Source organism: Triticum aestivum, chromosome 4A (genome assembly GCF_018294505.1).
Source record: "Triticum aestivum cultivar Chinese Spring chromosome 4A, IWGSC CS RefSeq v2.1, whole genome shotgun sequence".
Lineage (NCBI taxonomy): Eukaryota > Viridiplantae > Streptophyta > Magnoliopsida > Poales > Poaceae > Triticum > Triticum aestivum.
The window spans coordinates 710,536,006-710,547,916 of record NC_057803.1 but is presented as its reverse complement, the minus strand read 5'-3'; positions in this window follow the sequence as shown (position 1 = coordinate 710,547,916).

Here is an 11,911-nt window from a genome sequence, read left to right as displayed (position 1 = left end):
GTTAGTTCTGGAAAATTGTAATTGTATTTCAGAATGATCTTCATAAATGTAGTTGATCATAAAATTGCATACAGAGTATTCTAAGGGTTCTAAAAAGTATATGTGTTGAATCCAATAACACTAAGTGTCTTTAGATTTTTGTCCATGCCGATTGGTGTATGCCTAATTGTTGCATTTTACAATGAGGTAGTGCCACTTGTGAGTATCAGATGTGCCTTGTGTTTAGATAAGCTTTTCCCAAGATGTAAAATACTACAAAGGTCTTAGTGCTACTTCATTATTATTTTATTTATATTCATTATAAATACATCTCATGCCTTGTAAGCTTAGCTTATTTCCAATCAGATGAGTGCTTTCAATTGTTTCACTGTAACTATATTGGAGAAAAACACAATCCGGTAATGTATTTTGTTCCAATAGATCTCAGATGTTGAATGAAGATCAAAAGAGGTAAGATAAAATGAAGGAAAAAGGAGAGACCTGGACCTGTATGCTCTTGCCATGCGCTACTACTTTTCACATCTATATTCTTTTGTTAATCTTTAGGTTAATCATACTTCACTAAAAAGGACAAATCTATATTCTTCCAAATTAGGTTAATCTTTACTAACTGTTTTCCGGTTCTATTTTTCAGATCATAAATGACTTGTTTGGTTGGAAGGAAGAAACTCCATTGTTGTTTAGGAGTTGGCGGTGAGTAATTTAAAAGGGCATGCATCGGCTTTCATGTAACTGGTAGTCAGTGCTCTAAGTCAAATCTTATTAGAATGGATATCCCTACAAAATTTCCGTGTAAATGTACAACACTAGACATGGTATTTTCATATTGACTACCCCATACGAGATATACTAGGGGAGTTGGTGATTGCATGTCCCTTTGTCGGTACGTCGTCGTTCCTACTCATTATTTCTGTCGGTACGTATGCACTATTTCATAGATCTTCTAATGTTTTGAAGAAGTGGCCAAGTGATAGTTAGGATAAAATGACCAACATTTGAATTGACGACTATGATAGAGCAAAGATGGATGAATTCCCTGGATGTGGAAGGAGGAACGACAGCAAGAAAACCGCTTTTTCTAGATGCAGGGAAGGTACTGAAAGAGATGATGCCATAGGGAGTTAAGGACACACTTATAATTTTGTAAAATATACATTAGGGGTCTCCCCTACTATTTCACGTTAAAAAAGACATGATAGAGAAAGAAGTGGGAGAAAGAATTGGAAGTTCCCGTTATATGGATGAATACCCATCATGTTTGACGTACACTTCTGAATTAGAACAATGACCAGTGTATACATTTTTAAGACCCTCAGTGTATACATTTTTAAGACCCGTAGCAACGCACGGGCATTCAGCTAGTATAAATAGATGCGGCCAATGCATCTACAGTTGAAGCACTGGCTACGAAGCAGGGCCTCACGCTGGCAGCAAAACTCGAGTACAGTATGGTTATTGCGGAATCTGATTCCACAGGTGTTATCAGTGCATGCACGAGAAGCACATGGTGGAGCGGAGGAGCCCCTATTTTTGCTGACTGCATGGATCTAATAGCCACAATTGGGAATGTCAATTTCTTTCATTGCTTGCGAGAAGCTAATCAGTGCGCTCACAAGATAGCTAAGTATAGTTTTGAAAATAATTCTTGTTGTACTTGGGTCAATAACCCCCCTGATTTTATTCTTAGCGCACTCATGAACGATGTAAACATTTGTTATTTTTCAACAAAATAAGACATGATTGCGTTTCCCTCAAAAAAACAAGGAAGCTGTCCCCTCTACGTACCATGATCAATCAATCCAGCGGCCCTCGCCCAGTCAATCAGACGCATATTTCTCGTCCCTATGTATGACAAGATTCAACAAACAATCCATGGTGTGTCTGAATTTATCCTTACGTATAGCATGATTCAACAAACAGAACTTTCTCATCTAGTGTTTGGTAATAAATTCATACGACGTACCTAGTTACCAACTATAACAAAGACCGGCAGTGCTACATGTGACTGTGAGAAGAATCTTTGGCACTCACATTTGGAACGCGCGGTCTTGGCTCCACACGTTAGACGTTGTTGGTCAAGTCGTCCCATAGGTAATCTCCTCCCCATGAATGCAAATCGGTGGGGCTCGGCGTGTCCATCAGTGTCTCTCATCCTATTTTTGTTCAAAAGTAATTTTTGACTTTTTACGCTTCATTCGGAAATCGAGCACCTCAACATATTGAGTAGGTACTACTCCATAACTAGGCTAATATTACTATTACCTCCTGCGAGGTAAGGCGTTGTTGGAGAGTCTAATTCACGAGCGAGCGCCTCCGTCTAAAAAACATCTTAGAAAAAAAAAATCGAGAAATAAAATTCGTCACCTTCATCTAAAAAAATAAGTAAAAAATAAAAAATAAAAAATTACCACCACAACGTACCAGTGAGAGTCACTTTGTATGACCATCCATTAAAAAATACCAAAGGTCCTCACCTCCATCTAGAAGAAAGAAATACAGTTAAAAATAATCCTCACATTCATTTAATTTTTTTTCTAAAAGATTTCTCATCGCGGCCAACCAGCTTGCGCCACGTGGCATAGCTGGTTGGCCGCCCTTCACGCGTAACGCTTAATGGATTTAATACCATAGAGAAAAGAGGAGTTGGGATGTGCACGGTCAAAGCAAATGCAAACGACAAGGGAAGCGATGGCCGCTGGCTGCATATGAGGCGATGGGAGAAGACAGAACCGATCAAATCAATGGCCCTGGCTAATTAAATGTGAGAGGAGCACAATGCAAATGCATCGTCATGCCATTTCATATGTGATGCTACAATTCACCTCGGTAGGCTAATAACACATGATGCTCGATATGCACATAGTAAAGTAATTACACGTGCTTTTTTTGGCGGGGTAAAAGGGAGTTTTATTCCACAAGATAGGGATACAATCTCGAGACAGCTGCTCCTCACAACATAGAGGTCTTGAGTTCAACCATACCGCAGTACAATACTCGGTACGACTATAGTGTGCCAAAAGATGTGCTGCCCTATTCTGCTCTCGATCAATTTTACAAGGAACAAACTCCCTAGCAACCATGTGAGCTTTAATCTCAACGTCAATATGACGGCTGATCTGGAATGTGTGGCGTCCTCGAGGGTTGCCAATGCATTCGAAGAATCCGATTGGACGATGACCGGCATGTCTGAATGTTGAATGGCCAAAGCCATACCTTGCATAATTGCATGAATTTTCGCTTCAAAGGCGTCATTGCAATGAAAAATGTATCTATATGCCGCAAAGATCATAGTCTCATCCCTGTTCTGCAGTACCATTCCAGCAGAAGCACGTCCATCATGGCTTGAAAAAGAACCATCAACAGATAGGGCTACCTAGCCTGTTGGTGCACGAGGCCATGGAACAGGGGTTCATGCACATTTTCTGCTCACACCACGTCCATCCTCCAAGATTGGCATATTACCTTTTATTATCTCTTCCATACTAATTTTCTTGCCAAATGAAGCGACTTGTAATAGCTATCCAAGTAATAACAGTAGCTTGAACCGGGGTCTCACCCTTTCCATGAGTAATATCATTACGCAGCTGCCGTATTCGCCAAATGATCATAATCACCATGTCCCTATTGTGTACTGGGCAATTTGATAGGATTTGCGGGACCTGAGATTTCCAAATAGAATTCCATATTGTCCGATTGCCATCCGGTCTACTGCTACTAGCACCCGCAGCGTGAATATCGTCATGACAATCAGTAGCTAGCTTGTACGCCGACTTGACCGTAAAATTACCACGAGGCTCGGGATACCAGCCAATGAAGTCCTGCATGTTTCTTGGAGAAGTACGAATTTTCAGCATTTCTACAACATCCATCGGCCAAAAGTGTTCGTGGATCCGATCCACAATCCAGGCTCCATTGGTGCCCAAGAAATCCAACACTCGGTTAAACTGGCAGTTCCTCTCAGGGGTAATAGGACGAAAGTCATACCGTCGAGGGATCCATGGATCTCTCCATGTTGTCACCGAATTACCATCCCCAATTCTCCATATAGTTCCCCTCTTCAACAGCTCTAGTCCATGGACAATACCTTTCCAAACCATAGACGAATTTCCAGTAAAAACTGTATCCAATAGACTGCCGGGAGGATAGTACCTAGCTTTTAATTAATAGTCGAGCAAAAGACTATCAGGGAACTCTAATAATATCCAAGTATGCTTTGCTAGCATAGCTTGGTTAAACGCACGCATGTCTCTGAAGCCCATGCCACCCTTACTCTTAGGCAGCCTTAGTTTGTCCCACCTCAGCCAAGCCATCTTCCTTTTACCTCTTTCAACTCCTCATCAATATTGTCTCATCAATTTTGTTAGATCATCACAAACCGATGCAGGTAAGCGGAAAACACTCATAATGTAAGCCGGTATTGCATGTGCCACCGATTTAATTAATATTTCCTCTTTACCAGAGGACATAAATTACTCACTCCAATCAACTAGTCTCTTCTTTACTCTTTCTTGAGTAGTTTCAAACCTACCCATATGCATTCTCCCTTCTGGAACTAGTAACCCTAGGTATTTGGGTTCGAAAGCTTCACTTGTTATGTCCATAATATGTTTAACCTCCACAGACACCCACCTCACTTCAAATACTAGAGAAAAGGATGGAACACTTTGAAGGGTTTATGAATTGACTCGTAGCTCGTCAATAAGTCCTCAACAAACATTTTAAAATAGTTTCTTGCTGCTCGGTGGCGTGAAAGAACAACAATGAATCATCCACAAATAACATGTGAGATATCATAGGTGCCCACCGACAAAATTTCACTCCTTCCAACCCCTCCTCCGAAATAGCCTTGTTGACCAACAGAGACAAACCATCAGCAACAAAGAGGAAAAGAAATGGAGAAAACGGATCACCTTGTCGGAGGCTGCGTGAGGGGATGAAGGACTCCAATAGTTTTCCATTCAGCTTCACTGATTACTTTACCGACGTTACACATACCATAGTCCAAGAAATCCACTGCTGTGAGAAACCCCATTTACGTAGAGTCTTCTCAAGGAAAGCCCAGTCCACTCGGTCGTACTCTTTTGATAGGTCAAGTTTGTAAGCACAACAAGCCGGTGAATTGGCTCCAACCGACTGGATGAAATCCAAGCATTCAAATGCTATGGTAGAATTCTCTGTAATGGGCGTAGTCGATTAACCAAACATTTTGACACAATCTTATAAATCACATTACACAGACTAATCGGTCTAAAATCCTTTAGTTCTTTGGGGAATTGAACTTTAGGGATCAATATGATAGCCGTGTCGTTAACACCATTAGTCATCTCTCCAGTAGCAAAGAACTGCAATACTGCCACCACAATCTCTTGTTCTAAAACCGCCCAGTCACGCTGATAAAATCATGCTGGAAATCGATCTGTCCCCGGGGCCTTAGGTGGCCCTATCTGAAAAAGTGTGTCTGAAATCTCCTTCTCAAAGAAGGGGGCATATAACACATTGTTCATCTCCGTCAACTTCTCTTCAATGCATTCGATGACGTCGACAGGATAAAGCATTGGGTCTTTCGTGTATACCTCCTGGAAGTATGAGCGCATCATTAATTCCATCTCCGAGGGTGCAATACACCAAGTGTCGTCGAGTTTACGCAGCCACTGAATATAATTACGTCTTGCTCGCCAGACAGCTCGTTGGTGTAGATATTGGGTATTCCTTTCCCCCTCTTTTAACCGAGTAATCCTCGACCGTTGCAGGCAAAGTATCTCTTCATGATATAAAAGCTCGTCAAGCTCGTACATCATCTGCCCTATAATCTGTCTATCTGCACTCCCTTGTTGAAGACCAGCTAAGTCAGAGCGCAGTCTTTCTATATGACGTAACACATGGCCAATTTTTTTACTACTCCAATCTTTGAGATTCCTCATAAGTACCTTCAGGGAGCTAGCCACAGCACCCAAATTGCCAGTGGGCGTATTTCTTTCCCACGTACTAGCTATGACCTCTTGTAGTGTGGGATCTCTTCATCACATGATTTCATAACGTTGTGCACCTCTTCTTCTTTGACCATCAGTAGGGACTAATTCAAGGATGATGTGACGGTGGTCTTAGCAAGAAGTTGCTAAGTGAACCACTCTCGATGCTGGGAATAGCTCACGCCGCACTTCGTCAGCACACACTCGATTCAACCGCACACATACATTGTTATTACCAAGTTCGCCATTGTCGTATGTAAAGGGACCCCTGAGAAACCAAGGTCTTCCAACTCGCATAATAATAGGAAGTCCCTGAAAGCTTCCATCTGAGATTCTGACCGCAATGTTCTCGACATATGTTCATGCTGCCACAAAGTTTCATTAAAGTCGCCACAAACAGGCCATGGTTCTTGCGAGACCCCTCTCAGCCTTGTTAGATGATACCACATTTTGTATCTATTCTCAACTCTTCGCTCGCCATACACAAATGTCATCTGCCACTTTTTATCTCCACCTCTATCTTCCACAGAAACATCAATATACCGTTGACACGAATCCAACACGGTAACTATCAAAGACTCATCCCAATACAATGCAAGTCCACCACTCAAACCAGAGCTGTTCAAACCATAAAAACCCTTCAAACCGAGCCTCCATCTTAACTTCTCCATCTTATCAGCTGCTTGTCTTGTCTCACAAAGGAAGAAAAGCTTGGCGATATTGGCTTTTGAGAGGGCCAACACCTCACGAACTGTCTGGCGTTTCCCCGCCCCCCGGTAGTTCCAGATTAGTGAATTCATTGTTCCCGGCGCAGCTCCACACGGGAGCCTGCCGAATTTCTTAGACCATCTACCGAGCTAGCTTCAGTTCGTGCACGTTCGCTGTCGGTACTAGAAGTAAGGGACGTCATCTGACCATCCTCCCCGTTGCCATAAGTAATCGCCAACAACTGAAGTGGATTAACCTGCGGATCAGTCGCATCACCACCCTCAACCAGAATGTGTTTCCTTAATCCATTGTCCTCCTCCATATTATCACTTGCCTTCCCCAGGGTATCTTTTTCAGTCACCCCCCTTGTAGATAGGCTCTTGATAGGTGTGGAAGTAGTATTTGTCAGACCCTCACCTCCATGATTTCCAGACGCAACAGCAGCAATAGTGCGGCCACCCCCCTGAAACTCAGACCTGTTCATGTTTGGTGGATCCGCATACAACCATTCCCCAAATTTCAGTTCCTTTGCAGTGTAAACAGCAGTTCCACACTCCTTGAAATCATGCCCTATTTTACCACAAAACTTACAGAAGCGAGCGAGCTTCTCATATCTAACTGCAAACACTTGCCTCTCCCTGCCTTTAACAATACTCACATGGTTTGTAAGGGGCTCCCTCACATCATGTGTAACTCGGACTCTTATGTAATCACCCCGAGAATTCCCGACAAGTCTGAGCACCATGATTTCCCCAGCCTTGCGGATTAGTTTCTCAACAATATCCTTGTTGCAATAACCATCCGGGAGCTGATGGATCTGTAGCCAGATTGGCATGTGTACAATCTGTGTGTCCTCGGCTCTGCTCAAACCATCATAAGGATGGAGAAACACTGCCCAGAATCTGAATAACCAAGGGCCTTGATGCATGATTCTTTCCCAATTGCCCAAACAAGATGCTTGCACAATGAACAAATTGGCCCCGACTGGCCTGAACCTCACCGGTTGTGCCGCGTTCCACGCCGCCCTCATGTCCTTGAAGAATGCCGAGTGGTTGAAGGACTCGTCCGTATGAACACGGGCAAGAGCCATCCAGCGGACACGCTCATTGATCTCCGGGACCACTTCATTGATTACTAGGTCATCGAACACCTCATCTTCTAGGTCAAGCTGACCAAAGAAGTTGTCCAGGTCTTCCATTCCAACGCCCCGTGACCCACTGCTCATTGCCGCTCGCACGTCAGGGGGAGTCGCCACCGCCGCTTCTGTATGTCTTCCAGAAGTACTCTGGAGATCGTGATCCCCAAGAGGAGAAAAACACATGCTTTTTGAGTTCATGCATAATTCAAAGAGGAATATGCTCTCCAGATCACAGATTAAAATGGTATTATCAATATACTGGGAGCCCCATTAGTGGATTGACAACATACATCAATAAAAATCCCTGATCTATTTCTTTCGCCAATCAATTTGTTTTCCCTTGGGGTCACAAATTGTATCTTTATTGATCTTTGCTTTCTTGAGTGAGTTGTTCTTAATTACTTATCTGTAAAATTGATGGTAGGTTGGATTTCCCTGAATTTGAATTGTTCTATTGTGGGGCTATAAATTTTATGACTCTTTTGTTGTTAACCCGTTGCAACGCACGGGCACACTTGCTAGTGCAAGAAAAAAAAGGACATAATAAGCACCGTGAACATGCAACGCCTTGAGAATCCAATATTACATGTACAATAACATTCAATACAAAATAAGAGTTCGACATGATAAGGTATACAATACTTTTTTAAGGGAAGGCATGCGATATACATTTATTTGCATGACACCTGTTTATGAATAATATAATAAGATAAACCACACAACTTACGTATAATTCCATGTTCGGTAATTAATGGGCATACATTACACATGACTTATAAGTTATAATTAATAGGAGACTCTTTCTGTTTTATTTAGGGTAGTATACGTAGGACTATAGGAGAAGGGCATACCCTTGGCACAGACCTTCTGAAGAGAGTCTGAATGAGACATTAATTTATGTGTGCGCTATCAGGCCGGCCGTCATCTAGAAAAAAATGTTGATCACACGAGTCCACGGAACCGCAGCACCGTTACGTGGCATACTGGACCGTGTGCCCCAGGACTTCATGGCCATGCCATACCCAAACACGTCCTTGAACGGCGTCGTGGGCACGCCAAGCACCATACGATTAGCAAGCGACGAGTTGGGCCGCTGGTTTATGAACTCCACGATGCTCCCCATGAGCCTCTTGCTTGTGGCTCTCAGAGGACTGTAGAGGTGGAAGCCGTGGTCCTCGCCCTCCGACTCCACTACCGTCACCTCGCGGTGCCCCTGCATCATCCAAGGCCATGGTGCGTCGTGATCACGCATACGGGCCGCCAGGTCGAGGCCGCGCTCCCGCAGAGTGTCCTTCCCGGCTACGGCCATGAGCACGCGGCGGCAGGCCAGCGATTTGATCTCTGAGGCTGGAGGGTCGATCCGGTGGTCGTCGTTGCCGGCCAGGCCGGCCGTGACGAACGGCCACAGCCGGTCCACCCCGTACGGCGGGAACACCGCCGCGGCGCCCTCGCTGTCGTCCGCCCACGCGAGCTCCGAGGGCAGCCGCTTGGCTCCCCAGAAGTAAGGGTGTACCATGATCAGCCCCGCAATGTCCATCATCTCGTCGTTGACTTCGTGGCTGGCGCGGACTGCCGTGTGGTAAACAATGTTGCCGCCGGCGCTGTCGCCGGCCAGGAACGTGCGCGCAGGGTCGGCATAGCTGGCCAGCCACGAAGCCCACTGGAGCGCGGCCCATGCGTCGTCGTAGGCCGCGGGTATGGGGAACTCCGGAGCTAGACGGTACTCCACTGACACGACGAGGACTCCGGCGCTGGCGGCGAGGGAGGTCGCGTACCGGTGGTACGTCCGGCCGAAAGCGCTCTCCGTGCAGAACGAGCCGCCATGGACGTAGAGGACGACAGGTAGCCCATTCCTGCCTGCGGTCTCGGCGGCACGGGACGGGAGGAATAGGCGCACAGACACGCCGGTGGCCTTGTCGACAACGACGTCCCTCGTCGCCACCCCGCGGTTGCCGCCCTGATCCGACGACGCCAGCACGAATGGGCTGCGCAGGAAACGCTCGATGCTGCCGTCCTTGTACTTGCGTATGAAGGGGTACATGTCCACCGAGATGTCACGTCCCTCCTTCTCATTCGCTGGAGAAGTCTTGTTTGCATGCATGGCGCAGTTGAGCTGCTTCACTTTGGAACTCTTGTTTTGAGTTGTGCCGCTGCATCCCGGGTCCCTTCATCGGCACGTCCCTTTCAATGACAAGTATTTCCGAACGGAGGGAGTAATTAATAATATCAGTTAGGAGCATATTGTACTCGCGACCAAGTTAAAATATGGACCATTAGATACAAATATATAGGTTGTCTTATATACTCCCTCAATTCCAGAATATAAGGTTTATTGTTTTCCGTGCAAGTTAACCATGTGAATGTTTGACCAAAATTATAGAATAAAATAACAACATCTACAATACCTAACAGATATTATGAAACTGCTTTTTTTTTCTTAGAAAAGGAGGAGGACCCCCGGCCTCTGCATATGGACGATGCATACGACCACTTATTAATTATTCTCATAAGACCTTACAAAGTCATACAACAGTAAGACTAAAGCCACCGTCTAAGCAACAACTGTCGCTACACCTATCCAATTGATGAAGGGCGCTGATAGCCTGGGCCTAATACCAAACACACATCGCAGCCAGACCTAACATCTAAGAACTGAGGTCTCAACCAGGACGCCTGCCGGGTATGGGCGCCCACCAGTCCGGCGTGCTCCTCAACCAGGACGCATGCCGGGTATGAGGCAGCCGCAGCCACTTGCCACCAATCCATCTTTAGAGTTGTACTGCTGCATCGACCTTGCCCGGTCTAGCTGCCGACGACGCCACCACGACACCAGACAGAGTCGACCTCCTGCGCGAGTCCATCATCGCGCATCAGACTCCTAATCTCCAGGGCGCCATGCCATCGAGATCTGTCATCATCCATGTGTATGATGAAGCACCGCTCCACCAAAGAGGTCGTCCACTGGTCCCTCGAGCCGTACACCTCCAAGAAAGACGCCCCCAAGGGGGAAACGACACAAACGCGCCGCCGTCTTCTGATCTGTCGATCTAGGGTTTCCCTTGGAGGTAGCAGATAGTAGTCTACAACTTCTCCACTACTATGCCTTCAAGAAGGGAACGGCGTCGTGAACGCCGCCATCTCCGGCTTTGGCATCTAGCCAAGAGCATGTTTTCAGCCAGATCTGTTCGAAGAACTCCATCCAACTTCTTGTGCACCCCCCGCGAGCCGCCGGCCATAATAAGCACCGGAGGAGATCGAGTCGGAGACGATGATACTCCTGGATCTCCGGCAGGCCAGCGAGCCGCCGGCCACGCCGGGCCGTCGCCACCCCCCGCGCCGTCCGATGGTCACCAGATCCGGGATGAGCCGGACCCGTCGGACCAACAGGCGCGCCGCCACCCAGACATGGGGCCGCCGCCCCGGCCACCGCCGCCCCCTGTGCATCCGGCCGATTCCCAACGGCACCACCATAGCCGCCGCCGCTGGGACACTGCGCCGCCGTGGGCCGAAGTGGGGGCCGCACCTGCACGGATCTGGGTGTCCGTGCCACCCATGGATCCGGGGGAGAGGGGAGAGACCCTCCGCCACCGCGTCGCACGCACGGGCTTTGCCCGGCGCCGACTACCTGCGGCGGCGGAGGGGAGGACTGGGCGTGGGGAGGGTCGCTGGCAGCGGAGGAGGCTGGCCCCCCGTGTCGCCCGCGAGGGGGGTGACGCGAGAGGGAGAGCGAGCACTAAAGTATATTTGTTGACGGAACCTTCTCCCTTTCGATCATCAACTGCTTTTCATGATGGATCAAATGATATAAAACTTCGTCGCGGCTGTGTGTTGGCATCATCATCATCAACCGACTCTGAATTTGATGCCGACAACGCCCACACGGCAAAGGCCGCGAGGTGCACGATATGACAAATCCGATGATGAACTAGGATGGGGGACTATGCAAGCCTGCGTCATGTAGGAACACTAAGCTAGGCCACCAGTCGCTTGGCATCGTTGCCATCTAATCCTCGCCGTCACATAGCTCTGACTCTGCCGCTCACTGGCGGAGCTAGGCAACTTCTTTTGGGGCGGCCAAACATAAATGTGAACATTT